The following is a 16,463-nucleotide window of genomic DNA, read 5'->3' as shown; positions in this document are numbered from 1 at the left end:
TGTAATGGCCAGTAGACTAGACTTAATATATTTTCTTAAAAAAAAAAAGAAAGCTTTGTCCTGTTTGGAATCTTTATCTGCATGGATGGAAACAGCCAATGACAATCTTTTCATATCCTCAGCTACCTCGTTGTTGATCTTTTGTTGGCTGAGGATGGGGCTTAAACTATTTTCTCATACTCCAAAAACACAAGTATAGTATCTTTCAATACCTGTCATCTCAGAACTGTTTTTAAGCCTTGGGGTTTCTGGAATTCTCTTCCTCAGGCCATCTAAATTTCCCTGTAATTACTGTTTAACCAATGGCGTGAAATTTGTTAAACTTAGCCCCCCCCCCCAAACAATTATTGATAATTTCATCATCTTGGGATTTCCACTACACCCCCCCCCCCAAAAAAAAAAAACATTGAGTGTAATTTTAATGAAATTGACATCTTAGGGGAAATGAATCATCTATTTGATGAGAATAATAATAATCAGGCCACTCAGTCTCAGACTTGTGGCTCTTTGCAAAAGGTTGGAAATGGCAGGACTTAAAAACCAGTGCATTCATAATGAAGTACGTCATTTAAATGTCAGGATGTATTTTTTAAATTAAGTGAACTTCTGACTTAGAGCAGAAATTTTCTTTGAAGAAGTGCATGTCATATTTTTTCATGCAGCATGTTCTTGGCTGAAATTCTGCTGAGAAATGGCACTTAGAACAAGCAGGTTTTGAACCGTGTGCTAATGAGCTCACAACTGAAATGTTCTGTTCTTCTGTAATGTTTTGAGTCACTGGAGACATAATTTTGTCAAGCATTTTGTATTTCTTATATGTAACTGGTTCACTCATTACAGATGTGTAACACACTCATGATACAAATAAGTATTTTTTCCCCTGTTGATATCCTTGACTGAGCTGTTCGAATGTGAGAAATGCTATTGAAGCTTTGAGACTGATTCTAAAAGTGAACAAAAAATACTTCCTTAGGTCAGAACTCACAACACACCCTCATGATAAAATGAAACACAAATTTGGAGCCTGGCAGTTATAGCTTCTGTGTATGTACATTTGGCACAACAGTGTAACATTTACTTTATATGAGGCATATACTGTGTATCACATTGCAGTATAAGTGATCAAAACCTTTACCCTTAGAAAGAATGTAACTTAGAACAAGAAACAGGACCAGGTTGTTTTCTTAAAAATTGTGTCGTCAAGAAAACTCTTTCTGTTCTGAAATGACTCGTATGGTCTTTTAGGTGTTAAATGGCTGCAGTGCAAGACTTGTAACAGAAATTTTACTGCTTTACTAGTCTTGGAATTTTAGTTGATACGGGTCTAATAAAATAAACTTGATCTCAATAAAGAACTACAAGGAATGCAACACATCAATAGATTTGCTGTTTTTATTCTTGCCTTTTTAGTATTCATCTATGTTTAGCATTACTCTTTGAATCCTGTTTCCACAGACACAGTACTGATGAGTGGCTAAGGTAGGGAAAAAAAAGGATGGTTCACCATGGTCTAAGTCCTGTCCACTGCAGGCTGACTGCCACAGTTCATCTTGCATCATGGAGGGGTATCACTGGATTTTCATGAAGGGAGTGTTAGTCCTCATCTGGCTAGCATTTGTAATGTGTAATGCACTAACCACAGTTCAGAGCAAACATGTTGTGAACAACAGGCATTTTGGGGAATCCTGTCCATTGACTGACCTATAAAATACTTCTCAAGTGGGCTGGTGAAAAGTTAACTCATAAGTGGGGTCTTGCACAGAAATAGGCTCATTATTAGGCAGTGCGTTGAATAGTGATATTTCAAACAGTAACAACAGACTTCCTCTAACTTTCTACTAATGAAACAGAATCTTCTACTCCCTGCCTTCTGTTAACTGGAAGAGGATAAGCTGTAAATTACTTCTACATCATGAGGGTATAACCAGGAACTTGCAATCTGTATAATAGATCCATACTGTATCCCCACCCACAGCAAGGTATACATCACGTGACAGTTCCATTCAGTGCTACTGTGATACAAAAAGACAACACATTTTCAATTAACAGAGGCATTTTGGTGTGGTATATAAATTGCTGGATGCATTGTAGAACCTAGATTTGTATAATCTCTTTAAGGTAAAGTTGAAATATTTGTCTGATAATGCAGCACTGTTGACAATACACAGTCCATCAGAGATCCATGCACACGAGTACTAACATTCAGGATGAAGGCCCTGTGCCACATGATGGTAGCCAGTTCTATAGTGGTCTTTTCACAATATTGCTAATTTGGAACGCTGACAAGCTTAATGTGCCTTGTCACAACAGCCAGTCCCACAGACATCCATTCATACTGACAAGCTTCTGTCCTATATCATATCAGACACGCCTACAGAAGTCCATTTATACCACTGTTATCCTGTCTGAAATCATACTAGCTGAGCCATCACAAATATCCGTGTACTATCCATCTTAACGGTGTATCAAGACTGATACAAGCAGAGGACGTTCAGGCTTTAGCACTGTGAGTAAAAAATAACCACAGAGGTTCCTAAGAAGTGTCACCAGTGTCACAAAATATGAACTATAGGTGGCAACTGACACAAAATGTGAAGTTGAACAGGCACCAATGGGGCTTGAATTCCGCCACTGCTAACCAAATGTGAAGGCTGTGTGCTACTTCCTTCTATGGGTAAATAATAACAAGAAGGTGCACACAAGTCTGCTTCAATGACTGGCTTACAAAGTACAACCTCACTCCCAGAGCATAAAAGGGAATATGTACGGCTTTTCTGGGTGTAGGCTTCCAACCTCCACACCCAGATTGAACTACACACTCAGGTCACTTAGAGAACTGAATCTTTCACTCAATGGTATATGTGGAAAATGGGTTAATACTAGGTCCAGACTGTCAGTTGGGTATTTCTTGGCTGGGATTGTGTTTTATATGAAGGTGCTGAAGCTGAACCAGATTGTTTTTCTTTGAAAGATTATTGAAAGATTATTTAACTGTTTCTTACAGAATGCATTTTTTACAGTCTGATAAAGATTGTTTTGCTTTGTAAGAGCACTGTAAAACTGTTTTCTATAGCTTTTTTTTTTTTTTTACAGGCCGTGAGATTTCCAGAGTGCTGAGGAGTGCATTTTGCATGAGAATTATTAGGATTTCATCCACTGGTTTGCAGAACAACTCGGACTATAGTGACAGGGATGTCCATCAGCTAGGCCTTCATGTCCTTTGGTTAGACTCTGTTTTCATTCAATTATACAGGTGTAAACTACCTGAAGAATAGATGTTGTGGATGCAGTATCCATTGCCTCATATTCTTATTTAATTTTGTACATTCTTGTCTTTTCAGAAATGCAAGTAAGCTTTTCAGTTTCCCCCTTGTTGCGCTTTCTGAGAGGATGTGAATATTTTCTGTCAACTTTGGTAAGTCATAATATGTGCCAAATAATTCAAGGGCTCTGATATTTAACTGAGGTGGAATACCTCTTCCTGTACCTATTTAAAGTTAGAATGAAGCAACACCGAAGGAGGGTTATGTCAGCAAAGTAGCTTCTTCCTCACTAAATTTTGTATTAACATTGCTTATAGTACATGAGAGAAATTGCAGGAAGGTCATCCTTGAAGTTGCATATCAGTCAGGGTCTGTCAATTGGAGCTCTGTATAATCTGTCAACCGTTTTGGGCTTTGTAGCTTTGATTTAGTATTAACGACTGGAATATATAAGGTAGTGGAAGGATGGACCACTTTGCTTCTTTGTCATCATTTCAAAGCATCTCCTTTAGGATATGAAGACTTACTTGTAGTCCAGCCAGAGTATTTTTCCATGTAATTAATTCTTTCATCAAATTTTGTGTCTTCAGTGAGAGAGATTCAAAGGAGGAAGGTAAAAAGTATCATGGTTTGTGGAACCACGAGTTTCAATTTCTCTGTCCTGGCTAGGTAGCTCCTGAACTTCATGAATAGTTTAATGTGATACTAGTTCATACCTCACAATTTATTTGCTCAAGAATTATGGACAGAACCATAAATCATGATTTTGGGCCTTGCTCTTATTAACAAGTTTTAAATACTACTGTAATTCACTTAGAAAGGTAATAGAAATAACAGGCTTTGTATCAAAATGTATTTTTTGAATAATAAGTATGAATCTTTAATTAAAGACAAAATTGACTGTCTGGTAAATCATTGAGGATTACAGTCAAAGTATTTCTGAGGGACAGGACAAAGTAAGAGACACTATCATAGATATTCTGTGAAGTTAGAGACCGTTGAGAGTTATTCTCCAGTGCAAGCACTCCTGATGACTGTCATACTTTATAAAATGTCCATACCAATGTTCTTGGCTTTCCTATGTGTAAGTTTATGAAAATGTTTTTGTTCTGGTGGTGGAAGCTGTCTGAGGTGCTACAGTCTTTCTCAGGAGCTCGAGAAAGTTTTTTTTCCTTTCTTGTGCTTTTCAAATACGTCATACTTTTTAAAACATCTCTCCCTCTTTCAGTTTCTGTTTTAGGGCTGAAACAACAGAACTGTTTTTTTTTCTTTTGTCTTTAATGTCCTGAGTCAATAGTCTTTATTGAATTATAAACAAAGAACATAACTCTCATCTCAGTGTTGTGCTGTGTGTTATAGTTAAATCATGCACTGTAAATAAACATCTTTAGGGGCAATGTACCTACCACAAGCATTTATAGTGATAGACTTAGAAGAAGGTATAACATAAAAAAATCTTCTTTTAAAAAGTTATTTAGAACATGTGTTGGTATATTTAAACTACAGTGACATAAGGATTTACAAATAGCTATATTTTCTTCACAATTATGTTGTTATATATGTGACTGATCAGAAACAAAAGAACTTCTGCAAGAACAAAACAGTGTTACTTAGGGACCCTTATGCTTACAGTCATTACCTATGTAGGCAGGAGGCCTTAGTAGGAAACAAAGCTATAGAAAATAAACAACCTCACCTATACAACTTCACTGAAAACAGAAATCCTTAGTGTTATGTCAACATAGTGATCCTCCCTGAAGCAGGGTTTGTGAGAATTTATTCTCTGTCTTACTGCTGTTTGAGTCTTTATTAACTATATGCATGATGTCTTTCTTATAGTTTTAAAAACCTGTCAGGTTTATTTTATACAATGACATTTTTGGTAAATGTATCATACTTGAAAGGCGGTGTACCATATTCATAGACTGGACGTTTCTGAAATTACAGTCCTCCTGCAGTGGGATAAACTAAATTATTTTGTATCTTTATTCTGAAAAGCAAGGATCAGATCATCATGCTGTCCTTTTCTTATGTTCTGTAAAGTCTGTTCAGCACAGAGCTCTGTGAAGATAAGCTTTATATAGATGGTGATTCGCCCTTGGACAGTATTGGTGTTTACATTCCACCTTACTGGAACTGCAGTACTACATCAGATGTGCCACAATTCTGGCCCATCACAGATAGAATGGTAATATAAATACAAATCATGTTGTTCACTTTTTAAATAGGTTCATAGGTAAAAACTAGTCTGCACACCATTACAAGCCTAGACAAAAAAATCTTGTTCAGAAATTCCCTCTAGCCTCAAGGAGTGCAAAACAAGATTGACCAGAGAGATTAAGAGGCAGCACATCCAGTTATTTACGTTTACCTTGAAGGTGGCAAGGGTGCTACTCTGCCTCACATGTAGTGGAAGTTTGTTCCTGAGAAGAGGGGATATTGTTGGGATATAAATCTACTGCACCATTTTTATTTATCTGCTGATGAAGGTTTAGTTCCTTTAATTGGGTATTTGAGGTGACATGTCTTCCGTGAAGGAAGATGAAGTCAGTGGGGGAAGTGGACTGGATCAGTGTGGGCAATTTTGTGTTCTGGTTCTTCTTTCGAATGTAACAGAGGAGGAAATGGATCAGTATGGATTATTTTGTTTTATGAATCTTCTTTTGAATGTAATAAATACATTGTTTTCTTCATCTTACTTTCCAGGGACCAGTCCAGCTTGAGTCAGATTCTGGTGTGCTGGAAATTTTGCATATGTCCCTTTCCTTTTATAATTGAATTACTACAAAATCTTTACATACAGCATCAGCAGATTTAACATGATTGTAGTACAAGCAGTGAGAGTAAACATTTATACATTAACTTTCAATACTTTGCATTCCTGGCCACTGATAGTTTCCTGAAATTAATAAGGCAGTTATTTATATTCCCATATGACTGGCTAAACGGTGTTTATCTTATTTTTTGCAGACATGCTTCATAGAACAGCTCATATTTTGCTGTCTGATGTTCAAAGAACAACACAACAATTTTAAACTAAATTTCCCCTTCTGGAAGACCTGTAATCCAAATTACAATTTTTTACTCCATTTTTTTTTTTTTTTTTTTTGTGGATCACCTTCTTCTGTGTTTTAATTTAGTTAATTCCTTTATACTATTTATAAAACATGGATTTCATTCCTGTTGTTAAATAGATTTGATTTTGGATGATGCTTTTTTTTTTTTTACTGTTCTTGTTTTGTGACTTGTATGTTTCATTTTTCCCATGAGACTTTAAAAACAGCAGTTCATTTTGAGTTATCTTTGATTTTGTGAAAAGTCTGTTTAAACTTGTCTTCATGCACAATATGACGTGAGAGCTTTAAAATCCCATCATTCCCAAGTGACTACATATAAATTATTGACTGAATGACAGATTTAATATTCTTGCCCTTCCCAAAGTGCACATCCGTGCCCTTTTGACAGCTTCTCTTTGTACATTATGAACCCAAGTATAAGGATATTTGACTTTGATCATCTTTTTGGTGGAAGTTAACTACAAATCACTGTCTGTTTTAGACTTGAACTCTTATCAGAACTGAAAACTGCAGTAATATTCAAGAAATATTTTAAAAGGTTTTCTTTTAATGCTTGTGTTACTGCTTAGATCACATTCATGATTTTCCACTTTACTTTCGGCTATGATGCAATATGCCATCTCTGATATTCACTTTGTATATAGTACATGTATATATTACATTATGTCTTTTGTTTTGTATATAATGTCATATAATAATTTTGTTTACCCCTTGGCTGAGACTGAAATAAGTCCAATGGGATCAGTGCTCTACCCCAGTTAAATTAAAAATAAAATAAAAACTAGTATAGGTTGCCCTGTAGTGGAAGGTCCATGTAGAATTTTTTTTCTAGAATGTTATGCCTGAATAACTGAAGGGATAAATCAAGCTAAGTGTTCTGCCTTTCTCATTGCCAAGTAAGTAGCTGCCCAGATCTAGGGGAAAGTTACCTGTTTCTTTTCATATTTCATGTATCATTTCAGAGAAACACGCTATATAATGTAATTTCTTATACCAGCTTCAGTTTGTAATGCCATCACTAAAGAGCTTGGATCATTTAGCTTTATTTATAGTACAAAACCCTTATAATCTGTAGGATATGAAAGCACTAGAGCAGAAACTTATATTTATTCAAGCTTTTCAGAGTTTTATATGTTGTTTTCATAGCTGACATTTGTATTTTTTATGAGATCTCTATAAATATTTGCCCTGTCCAGAAACTGTCCCATCTGAATTAGGGCCTGTCTTTGGCTGTTTAGAATAATTCCTAAGAAATTCACATAATCTTTATCAGTTTGCAGTTTCTGAGGGTTTAATTTCAGTGCACTTTTATTACTCTATGTACATATTACACATCATAGTATTTGTTGTGTTCCTAAACATACAATACATTTCTTATAGGTTCATGGGTAGGTACTAGGCTATTGGCCCTAGGGCCTATACAAGCCTAGCCAAAAAGGTACCCTGGCTTTCGCCAGCCAAGAAAATTATTTCTTTCTTTGACTATTCCCGCTTCAGTTACATTTCCACTGCAATTGCTTTTACTTGCTCAAAATGATAAAGAACTGTGTAATTTCCTTTTAATTTTTTACATTTCTAAGTATTGTGCTTTGATGACTTGCTTGAACATACCATATTGTTATCTGAAATAATGAAGCATTTAATTCTTCCCTTACCTGTTCCATGGAATGGTTTTACTGGTTACAGTACACTTAAGTTTCAACTGCTAAAGTGACAGATTAAATCGAAATGTGAAGTAAAGATAATCAAAGGCGTGGGAGAAGTGCAGTATAGCCTAGTCTGAGGACACACCGCCTGTGCTAGGCTATGTGGATTCACTTAATTACCTTTTTCCTCATTTACCCATGATTGTTTTATTATTTTGTTTTTAGTTAGTGTGTTCCATTTTTCTATAACGGGTCACAGCAAGAGGTTCTCTGGTTCAGTTCTCAGCTGGGGTGCCTTCTGTGCAGAATCTGCATGTCCTCCCTGCGTTCACATGGGTTTCCTCCAGTTGCTCTGGTTTCCTCCCACATTCCAAAGACATGCGTCTAGAGCATTTCTCCCCAGGTCTCCACTGAAAATGGGCTCTGTCCCAGTTGGACTTTCCCAGTAAACAAGTGTTAAAAATAAATAAATAACTTTACTACTGTGAGTGAGTCAACTGTCTTTCATTATTGTTTTAATGATACTTTATCTATTAAATCACCTTCTTTGATGTTTGTAGTGGTTATTTGATTATGGAGATTTGTCTAATAAGGCCAGCATGCTTTGTTGTAACTTTATGAATATTTTGGCCTTCCTTCTTCATTAGAGTGCATTGTTACCAAAGGAATTAACTTACCCTCTCATTCTGTTTCTGGCACCTCTTTCTTCTGAATTGGCTCACTATTTGCATGAAAAAAAAATGACAGGGCATCTTGTTTTATTTGGACAGACAGTCACCTTATGTCCTCCTAACCCCTCCTTTTTATCTGCTCTTCTCTTAAGCCCTTGTTTCCTTGCTAATACTCCTCCTTTTTCCATTTCACCTCCAGTAATTCACTCATCTTTTGTCATATACCCTGTCTTCCCAGTCTGGCCGCCACAGGTACCCAAGCCACTAGTCAAACTAAGATCATTTGCACTGTGGTCAGGGCTTTATCCCTGTATATCACAGACCTGGCCTAGGTAATGATTAATATTGATAATAACATTATATGTGCTGTATCTCTTGTTTATAAGGTAACATCACATAATTTAGTCTGTTTTGTTATACTTGTTGTTGGCTTCAAAAAATCTGATTGTATATCCTATCCTAGTACTTGGATCAGTAGCATTCATTTATGATTCTCTCGTATTGCATGGGATAGATGAAATTGTGTCGGCTGATATAGTTAAGTATACCAGCTTATAACATTTTGTTCAGGTTAGACAGTAACCAGTTTTAACTTAGTATATGCTTCAGACTACCGATTACCCAAAGAAAATGAACAATTTATTAACTCCTAATTTCTTAAATATATTTAGTCTCTACGTTTTCTTGCTCAGACTTGTCCATTATTTCATCAGCTTGTTTTCAGCCTTCTTCATCCAGTCTGGCCAGTCATATATTTCTTATTTTCTATTAGCTTTGCAATAGTAATTTTATTTTCAACTAAAGCTGTCATTTGTTCCTAGCTGTTTTTTCTCATTTAAAAGGCAGAAGATCATCTTTTTTGACATTTAGTATAGAACTGAAGTTCTAACATATTTAAAATAATTTACATTTGTTTCCAATTCTTAGCATCTTTAAATTTTAATAATAGTTTAAATGTAAATAAAGTGAGTTTACATTATATATTTTTTTCTTTTTGTTGTTTTTTGCATCTCATTTGCAACAGACATTTTCTTAGGAATGTCTGTCCTGTTGATAAAAGGAGGAGTCACATAGCTGTTGAATTTCCAGTCCTACTACTTGCTTTTATAATTCTGGGGTTTGATACTCTTTTTCTTTTGGCTGCTCCCATTAGGGGTTACCACATTGGATCATCTGTTTCCATTTCTTCCTGTCCTCTGCATCTTGCTCTATCACACCAACCACCTGCATGTCCTCTCTCACCACATCCATAAACCTTATCTTAGGCCTTCCTCTTTTCTTCTTACCTGGCAGCTCCATCCTTATAATCCTTCTCCCAATATACCCAGCATCCCTCCTCAGCACATGTCCAAACCAATGCAATCTTGCCTCTCTGGCTTTGTTTCCAAACCATCCAACCTGGGCTGACCCTCTAATATACTCATTTCTAATCATGTCCAGCCTTGTCACACCCAATGCAAATCTTCACATCTTTAACTCTGCCACATCCAGCTCTGACTCCTGCCTTTTTGTCAATGCCATCGTCTCCAACCCATATAACATAGCTGGTCTCACTACCTTCCCTTTCACTCTTACTGGTACCCGTCTGTCACAAATTCCTGACACACTTCTCCACACAACTCCACCCCGCCTGCACTCCCTTCTTCACCTCTCTTCTACACTCGCCGTTACTCTGAACTGTTGATCCCAAGTATTTAAACTCATCCACCTTCGCCAACTCTACTCCCTGCATTCCTCTGTCCTCCCTCTCATTCACACACATATATTCTGTCTTAGCTCTGCTGACCTTCATTCCTCTCCTCTCTAGAGCATAGCTCCACCTCTGCAGGCTCTCCACTACCTGTTCCCTACCCTCACTACAAATGACAATGTCATCCACAAACATCATAGTCCAGAGGAACTCCTGTCTGATCTCGTCTGTCAACCTGTCCATCACCATTGCGAATATGAAAGAACTTAGAGCTGATTCTTTATGTAATCAAACCTCCACCTTGAATGCATACATCACTCCTACCGTAGACCTCACCACTGTCACACTGCTCTTGTACATATCCTGTACCACTCTTACATACTTCTCTGTTACTCCTGACTTCCTGATACAGTACCACAACTCCTCTCAAGGCACCCTGACATATGCATTCTCTAAGTCCGCAAAAACACAATGCAACTCCTTTTGACCTCCTTTATAGTTCTCCATCAACACCCTCAAAGCGAACATCACATCTGTAGTGCTCTTTCCCGGCATGAAACCATACTTCTGCTCACTAATCATCACCTCCCTTCTTAACCTAGTTTCCACTACTCTTTCCCATAACTTCATGCTGTGGCTGATCAGTTTTATCCCACTGTAGCTACTACAGCTCTGCACATCACCCTTATTCTTAAAAATTGGTACCAATATACTTCTTCACTCCTCAGACATCCTCTCACTTCTGGAATTTGACATTCATTGGTATTTTCAGATCAGATGTATTTGTTATAATGTATTTCCTTGTGTGATTTCATTTTATTTGGAATGTTCTTGTTCTGAACTCAAAAATTTGCTTCTTAAGCTTGTTTTTGTCTACATATGTCTTTATCTCACTGTAAATGGCTACAAGACTGTTCATTCTATTTCTCTAATGACTTTTCTTTTAATTTTTGTTCTTTGTGACAATATTTTCATAAACAACAATCTTATTGCTGACACAGTTGCAGAATGCCATCTCATATTGCAGCTTTCAAGCTTTCTATTACTGTCTGGGCTCGTTCTTAAATACTTCTTTATACAGCCTTCTGTGTTTATTTTTATTTACTTACTTTTTCATAAGTTAACAACTTAAACTGAATGAAAATTTTCATCAGTGTAGTGCTTCAACTTGTCTATTTCTTGTCTTTCTCAAGCAATGTTTAATTCTTTTGCAATGAAAATCCCCTTAAAATCCAAGGTACCAACTGAAAAATATTGTAAAGCTTTTTAATTTTCCTTGCCATAACAGTGACACTTTAAAGCATGACATATACGTAGCTAATATAGTAAACAGACTTTTGTGAAGTGGTGCTAATAGGCATGATCTTTGAACGCATGAGCTTCTTTTGCACAGATAAATACAGATGGCTGTCTTAGTCAGTGTTGTAGCACTAATCCTTGGATTTTTCTGCCATGCAGAAATTTGTGACCACTTGATTCCCAGAGTGTCAGTGTGTCACCCCTAGCTGACGAACATTGGAAGACCAATGTCTGGACAATAGGGTATAAGACAGGCACCAACAGATGCCATCTTCAGGTCTTTCTAGCCTTGCATTCTGATGCACTACTGCATGTTTCTTTTGCTTGCTGTCCATCATTCTGCTAGTTTTCCAGAGTTCTCTCCTCCATGGCTGGAAGCCACACCACAGTGACAAGTACCTCACCGATACTGGTCGGGTCCAATGCCACTTTGCAGGTCTTGGCTTCTGATGCCTAAATGCGGGTAACTGAGTGAATGGGCAGTATACCCTTGGTAGTTGTATGCGAGGAAATTGCAGAACTTGGATAGAGGTCATGGTTGCCCATCTGAGTCCTGGGGCCTTGATCCCAAAAACCTGGACACTCAAACCCAAGAGACCTACTAGTTTGCCCCAGCCTTTAGCATCTTCTATCCAGGTTGAGCACAGGACATGGTTAAGCTCAGCCAGCCAAAGGTACCTGTTCCAGAAGCTTATCTGAGTAAAAGAAAGAGAAATGTCTCTCCACAGCAGGATGCAGACTCCTCAGTATCTGAAGATGAGGAAGAACTGCCTTATGCAGAATATCTCCATCTTCAACCATTGACTGACTCTGGTTCAGACGGCACCCTCTGCTCTGCCTCTCCCTCTGAGGATTTATCCCTTGGTGAAACTCTGCACAAGATGAAGGAATCATTCAGTTGGGAGTGGAAAGAGTTTTGCAAGAAACAAACTTCAAGCTGATAAAACATTACCCATTGGGTCATTAAAATTCAGTTTACTATTGAAATTCTGAATCCGCTTTGGTTGACCGTTCAGAATGTCAACCCAAAATGCTGAATTCGGACTTTTGAAACAGTAACCAAGGTGAAAATGAATACATCAACATCCGTCGTTTGATGTATTTGACATAGCAGGAGGTGACATCACTCACTTCCTGCAATGCACATTAACATACAATTACAGTCTACAGTCAATGGTACGTTAATTCTACTATTTTGCAGGGGGGGGGGGTTGCGCACCCCCACACCCCCTGCACATTAAATACACCAACTCCAAGATCGCACTGCACTGAGGAAATGGACTAATTTCCTGTTCCTCACTGAACCACGATCTCCCTGCACAATGTTGAACCCAAATACTTGAACTACACTACCCATTCTCTGTAGTGTAGTCGATACATTTTGGTTCGACATTCTGCTGACTTGAAAACTGCCATTCGACCACATGCCGGTCGACCGATGCACTTTCAAGGTTTTCATTGAAAACCTTAAAATTCAATAACTTTTATTCACAAACAACACAACGCTTTCAGACATAGTCTGAAGTTATTGAATTTTAACAGTCCAATGGGTAATGTTTTACTAGCTTGAAGTTTGGTCCATGCTTGCTGTGTGTCTTTTAGGCTGTTTCACTGCTGCTACTGTGCTTTTTGGCTGTTAGACCAAAGAGTTTTCTCAGGCCCAGGCTCATTATAGAAAGCTTCTGAGCTTGTCATCTCCCAAACCTGTAGCCTTTCCATCTGTGCATGTGGTCCTGTATGATGCATTTGAGGACATTTCTGTGCATTCTGACTCCCTTCCTCCTGCTCCTAAGAAGCCAGATTGTTTCTGTAGTGCACCTGAGACCCACAGGCTCCTATACAAGAATCCACAAGTAGATCCCTCATTGGTTTCTACAGAATCTGTCAAGGGAGTCCCCAGAGGTGTAGTCAGACATCGTTTACCAAATGACAGAGAAAGCAGAATGCTTGATGTACAAGTCGTTTTACAAAATCTATCAGCTACCCTGGCTAATAGGACTGTTAAGTGCCATTTCCATATGTTAAAGTGCATGGAATCTTTACAGGAAAAGATCATTGCTAAGGCAGAGGGGATCTCAGACAAAGCTCAGAAAAGACCAAAATGGACTTCTTTCTCAATTCAAATAGAGCTTCCACAACAAGGTTCAATTCAGTCAGTCCCCTCAGAAGAAGATAGCACAGGGTTTTACTCAAGAATATTCCTGGTCCCAAGAAAGGAGGGTACCTGGAGACCAATCTTAGACTTGTCAAGGTTGATCAAGTTCCTTCACATACCAAAGTTCAAAATGTAACCTTGTGAATATTGCCCATGGTCTTTCAGGGAGCTTATATGGTAACCCTAGATATGAAAGATGCCTGCCTTCATGTTCCAATAGCCAAAGAGCACAGGAAATACATTTGTTTTCTGGCAGAAGGATTACGCTACCAATTCTGTGCTTTACCATTTGGCTTATCTACTACTCCCTCATTATTCACCAAATGTGTAGTACCTACCATAGCCCTCTACAGAACTCTAGAAGTTCATGTTTACCCTTACCTGGATGACTGCCTGGTCCAGGGGAAGTCCACCTTTGAACTTCAGACAGTTTTGCAAATTAGATTGCTTATAGAGGTAGGCCTTACCCTCAACCTGCAAGTCACAAATACAGGCAAAGTCTCTTATTTGACAACTTATCTACAGAACCTAGTGGAAAAGACAGTCACAGCAAGGGAATTCCTATGGGCATTGGGGTACATGGCATCTTGCATCGTAATGGTACCTCTTGCAAAACTGCACATGAGGAAACTCCAATGATGCCTAAGAAACAGATAAAGAGCACTCTGCAGAACCCATGGACAAGCTTCTGTCTACCAGACACAAACAAAACTATCACCTCACACAGCCTGGGAAGCACACTTAGGACAGCTGAAGGTGCAGGGAATTTGGACTCTAGAACAAAGGAAACTGCGCATAAACCAAAAAGAAATGCTGGCAGTGTTGCTAGTAATCCAAGCCTTCCAAAGCAACCCAACCCCAGGAACATTGCAGATTTGTACAGATAACACCACAGTGACGTAGTACATAAACAAACAAGACAAACTTGTTCATACCACTGGTGCAATTTAGTGAAAAAGTGGCTTTTGGTAAAACTACAGCTGATATTAACAGCATCCTACATTCTGGGCCAGAACACCACCATAGCAGATTCTCAGAGCAGGGATATTCTGGACCCCAACAAATGGATCCTGAAGAGGGAGCTCTTCCTGGACCTTCCTGAACAGTAAGTAACTGGGTCATGAAGAGCAGATGCCTTCTCCTTCAGATGGAAGACATCTTCCTGTATGCCTTCTCTCCATCACCCCCTAATCCTCAGGGTACTGCTGAAAGTGAAGTCAGACAGACCAAGCAATACACTTGTAGCTCCCTTCTAGCCAAGGCAACACTGGTTCTCCCTTCTGTTGATCCTCAATGAGGGGAGATACTATACTCTTCCCCTGATGATAGAACTACTCACCCAACACAAGAGGTCTATCATTCATCCACACCTGAACACACACAAACTAAGAGGATTGGATTCTAATAACAAACAATGCATCTTATTCTACTGAAGTGTTATCTGTCTTGAGGAGGCAAGCAAAACAGCTACAAGAAAATCATACTTATCAAAGTGGAAAAGGTTTTCTTTTGGGTGCTAGGGCAAAGGTATGATACTATTAGTGTTAGCATGACTCAATTGCCAGACTAACTTTTCAGAATTATTTATTTTCTTATGCAAGTATTAGAACACTTGAATCTGCCATTTCTGCTCACATATCTTGTTCTCCACCTGTCTATACTCACCCCCATTTGAAACAGTTTCTTAAATGAGTAAGTCACCTGAGGCCACTAAGGAGAAATCCTGTACCCTCTTGGAATCTGAACTATGTATTGGAAAAGCTTACCCTGCCACCTTTTTAACCAGCTGCTTCAGTCCCTCTAAAGAAGCTCAGTTGGAAGACCACCCTACTAATAGCAATTACCTCAGCCAGACAGGTCTGAGAACTACAGCGCTGATATGCAAAGAACCATTCACCGTATTCGATAGGGGTAGTTACCCTGAAAACTAATCCTTTCATTCCAGGGTAGTGTCAGAGTTCTCTTTAAACCAAGATGTACATCTACAATTTTCCTAATCCTCAAAATAAAGCTGAACAAATCCTACATTCACTGGATGCACACCGACAGATCAGGTTCTACCTTAGCAGGCCACAGTCTCCAAATAGAGAACATCAACTTAGAGTGGCTTTTGTAGAAGGAAGAGAATGATGACCTGCCTCCAAACAGACAATTTCTTAATGAATAGCTAATTGTATTACCTTTTACTATACTTGTCATGGAAAGCAACTGCCACCTTCTCTTCAGGCACATTCCATGAGACACAAAGTGGCCACTACTGCCTTCCAAAAAGGTGTCCCTACTCAGGCCATCTTGGAAGCTGCCACCTGGTCTTTTGTCAATACCTTTACCAAGCACTACCATTTAGGCACAGCATCCAGGGCTAGGGCAGGTTTTGCTACTGCTGTTTTACAGAACCTCCTGAACCAGGTGCCCTCAAACAGCCACCTACCCGATATGTAGCTTTGAGAGTCTTCCCAAGGATTAGTTCTGCAATATTGACTGTAAAGAACATAGTGCAGTTATGTTACATTTTCCATAATTTTAGATCAGTGTTCCCCTCTGTCTACTTGACTCCCAATGGCTGGGGATTGGGTGGATATCCTAAACCTATCATCATCAGCCTCCTGTACCCTCTTCCCGTTATGGTTCACAGTCACTCTGTCTCAGGATTTAGACAACT

The 16,463-nt window shown here is 38.5% G+C and overlaps 1 long non-coding RNA gene across 1 annotated transcript in view; it reads left to right on the top strand.

Moving 5' to 3' along the window:
* The window catches only part of LOC122790065, a 60,464-nt gene extending 57,046 nt beyond the window's left edge, over positions 1-3,418 (top strand). The window contains exons 2-3 of the long non-coding RNA XR_006362914.1: positions 3,094-3,223; positions 3,342-3,418. This is a non-coding gene — a long non-coding RNA (uncharacterized LOC122790065). The remainder of the gene's footprint in view (positions 1-3,093; positions 3,224-3,341) is intronic.
* Positions 3,419-16,463: the final 13,045 nt, after the last annotated feature.

Source organism: Protopterus annectens, chromosome 15.part0, assembly GCF_019279795.1.
Source record: "Protopterus annectens isolate FY-2018-M chromosome 15.part0, PAN1.0, whole genome shotgun sequence".
Lineage (NCBI taxonomy): Eukaryota > Metazoa > Chordata > Ceratodontiformes > Protopteridae > Protopterus > Protopterus annectens.
Note: the sequence above shows the minus strand (reverse complement) of the source record. Positions and strands in the feature narration are given on the sequence as shown.